The sequence below is a fragment of the Rattus norvegicus genome, chromosome 5, assembly GCF_036323735.1.
Source record: "Rattus norvegicus strain BN/NHsdMcwi chromosome 5, GRCr8, whole genome shotgun sequence".
In the NCBI taxonomy this organism is placed as follows: domain Eukaryota; kingdom Metazoa; phylum Chordata; class Mammalia; order Rodentia; family Muridae; genus Rattus; species Rattus norvegicus.
Genome location: NC_086023.1, coordinates 123,591,498 through 123,595,345, shown reverse-complemented (window position 1 = coordinate 123,595,345; position 3,848 = coordinate 123,591,498).

Sequence of the window (3,848 nt, the reverse complement as noted above, 5' to 3'; positions counted from 1 at the left end):
TGGAAAGAAAATAATGGAAGCAAGCAAGTAAGGAGGAATCTCCTCAGACTAATTCCTACCAGGCACAGAAAAGAGCTATGAAGGAGGCAGGCTTTTATTTGTGACTTTCGAATTAGGCACAGTTGTCTTTGTCCACCTACCATGCATTTAGCTCTAACTATCCCATGAGGCTCCCACCCCCCATCCAGCTCAACAGATAAGACAAGCCTCACAGCTCACCCAGATAAGAAAGCATGTAGCCTGGGATCCACCCTTCACTGCCTGCCCCATCCCCATCCACACTGCCCTCATGGTCCTTGGATTCTGCCTTCCAGAGCCTCTGTTATATTTGTTTCTCTCCTTCTCACTCTACCCCCAGTCCTACCTGGAATCCTTGCTGTCCTCTTGGCTCCCTCAAGTTCATGGTCCTGACTGCAGTGCAGGGTTCCCTTTCCCACTTAGTGCTTTCCATGGCTGCTAATTATCCAAAGCTTAGACTGCCAGTGCTTCACTGCAGCAGGCCGTCACTACTACAGGATAAACTAGGCTTACTTACATGTTTGTGTTAAGATCTTAGAAAGCCATTGCATCTCTGTTTCTCAGCTTTTTCATTTACAAAATGTATATACTAACATGACACAGTCTATAAGGTGGTTGTGAGGACTAAATGATGAAACACATGGAAAACACTTAGAGCAATGCCTACCCAACACATTATAATGGCCCTGCTGTGACGACTCCCTTCAAGAGGCTCCCCATCACAGATATTGACATCAACTTCCCTTCTTACTCTATGCTACATTTAATTGCATTCCCCTGACCTACTAATCAGTTGCTGTCCTCTTCAAAAAAAAAAAAGTATATGCTAACCCCTTTGTTGGGAGCCAACTCTCAGATCCATGTACTGTGCCTTCCCGGACCCCTCAGATGGGTGTCCATTGGTCTCATACTCTCCATGATAATTACTCATGGAGTAGCTCTCCTCCTTGCTGGATTACAGACTTCCCAGGGACAAGAATGGTGCACGTCTCAGCCATCACCACCCATTTGCCCTTCATCAACTCCAACCTGAAGGCATGTCATGTTTCATAGCACTTCCTTTCCCAGCACCCTCTCATTTCCAGAAAAGGAAGCATTCTTCCTGTGGGAAAAAAGTCCCCTTTAGTCATAGCACTCATTTATTTGAAATTATTTTAAAAACTTAACAATGGTTTGCATTTTAATCCAGCCAGTTAAATCATTAGAAATATTTGCAAGGGCTGTTTCCACCCTTTGTTCCAAAAACGAGTAGGGATAGGGGTGGGAGCGGGCTACGGGAGCCATGGATGGATTAGAGTCAGCACAGCAGAGACTCTGAAGAAGCCTCCGAAACCGTCACTCTGCCCTCTGCAGAGATGCTTCCCCAAATAAAAGACACTCCATCCACTGACACTTGCCTCGTCTTCAAACCATGCATGCTCAGTCCCGTGCCAACCGTGTTTGGAGAAGGGAGAGCTGCAGCAACAGCTCGGTCACAGCCCTTCCCAAGCTACCATAGCAACAAGTAGAGGCTGAAAAGCCATTCTTCCATATTAGGTGTGAACTGACTCCAGACAAGGAAAATAGCTTGTGGAGAAGAAGCCAAGTTGGCTGGGAAGCTGGCAGGGAGTACTTAGCAGGTGAACCATCCCTCCTGCCTTTCTGCCTTTACTCTCAAGCCACCCTGTCGATAAGGCATGCAGGATTTAAATTATTTTTTCATTCATCCAACACCCAGACATGCAACTTGCTTGGTAAAATTGCACTAGATTTTTTTTCTTCCACGTGCACCCTGAGTCCCAGCACCCTCCTCCCTCATTCCGATTCTCAGCTGCCTCAGTCGCCCATCCATCTGTCAATGCACATATGCATACAAGAGGCAAGCCAGGAAGCAGAGAAGAAGAGGAATTTGTATTTCATGAGCATGTTGTCAGCCATGGAACAGAAAGCACTTTCTGCCAAAGCTGAGGACAAGGTTGGGACGTCTGGGGTAGTGTCTTCTCAGCTTGGAATGACCCCTCAAACTTAGCTGCTACTCTGCCATTTAGGTGCCAGTGGCAGAGACTCTCTCTGTCCACACAGCTTACATCATGTACTGACCACTCTACATCATGTACCCCCATCCGTTGTTAATCAAGTAGCGAGACTCTCGCAGCATCCTGAGGGCCAGGCCTTGCACCATGCTCTTGCCCAGAATCTCCTCCACAGCACTGAATGAGCTCAGACTTGAATCCAGACAGAGTCACTTCATCCTTGAAGATGGTTTCTCGGCTCTAAACGGGGCTAATAGCACTGCCAAGCTTGAATGTCAATGGTGAGGGTTAAATGAGATAATGCATGTAAATCTCTGAAGAACATTGTCTGGCTTACAATAAATCATCAGCAAGAGTCAGGGGTTTTTTTTCTACCACAAACTTTCTTCAGAGCTGCCCACAATATCTAGTCTTGACAGATCTTCGTCCTCCAAGGCAAAGACTATGTTGCGTTATTCGTCTTTGTCACACGGATTTGTCTGTAGAGTCACCTAATATGTAATGTCTGGCTTGACGTAGGTGTCTAATAAATGTTTGTTGTTAAATATGCACAAGCTGATAGATGGATGCATGGATGGTGGGTAGCTGTGTGGCCGCATGAGTTAATAAAGGGGAAAAATCAACCCTTCTCCTTGACAAACAGAATCCGTGACAGTCTGGGTCTCTGGTACCCTATCCAACAGACACAAGCTGTCCAGGTGGGCTCCCAGACCTGCCTAGGCTTGAGGTCTTTTCTGGCCAGAGGCTGCTACATGGATTTGGCTAGATGTTTCCTTTGCCATCCATCTGGTAACTTGGGAATTTGGCTAAAGCTCTGGTATTTTGTTTTGTTTCTCTTTCTTGTCTTGACACCGAGGCTCCTTTTCTTTCTCTCTATGAGTGCCAGCACAGATGCCAGCTGGCCCGTTGGTCCTGTTAACCCTTTCCAGCCCGCACCCCCCAGATGGCTCTGCCAGTACTCCATATTGCTTGGAGTTGCTATGAACCCATATGGCTCCCTGCCTTATGATGTTTATGGCATTGACGCTCCTCTCACTCAGCCTGGTTTCTCCAGTCACATCAGGATGCATCCGAAGAGTTGGGATTAAGCACAGACAGGGAAGGAAAGTGATAGGGCTGTTGGGAATCTCTCTCGTTTCTATGAGCTGGCTCTGCTTAAGTGTGATGAAACCAGTGCTTGCTATTAGGCACAAAGGCTAGTCACCCAAGGCAAGTAGTATGGATCCTTGTGTCAAGAAAGATGAATGGGTAGCACAGGGATCAGACGAGTTTCATTTCCAACTTTTGATAGAGGTGAAGCCACGCTGCTGGGAGAACGTGCTGCCAGAACTGGAGGCCAGGCCTCTGTGACCAGATCCTATGCTTCATTCTCCTGGTCCCTCCAGGGAGATGGAGGGCAATAAACCTGTCCTTTCTGTCCTCTATGTAAGCCTGTTCTAGGCTCTGTGCCTCTTAACCATATAAAGAAGTAAACTGAGGTTCCCAAATAACAAAAATCAATCCATGCAACAATTGAGTCTCACTCTTGGAGAGGTAGCAGAGAGCCCTCAGGATGGCAGCTTCCTGGCCAAGTTCATATAATAAGAATGAGCAGAACCAGTCCTGGAGTGGGCATCTTCCTGATCCTTCAAGCCTAGCCTAAGCCCATAGCATCATCTGCTTACACTACAGTGGTACAGACTCCATATGCTGAAAGCCCTTGTTCCTATATCTGCCACTAACTCCCTGATAGGATCTCTTCATGACGATGTTCTGAATGCTAATCACCCCCGTCATACACTGGTTAACTCACAGGTTAACATAACTTTTCCATCATCC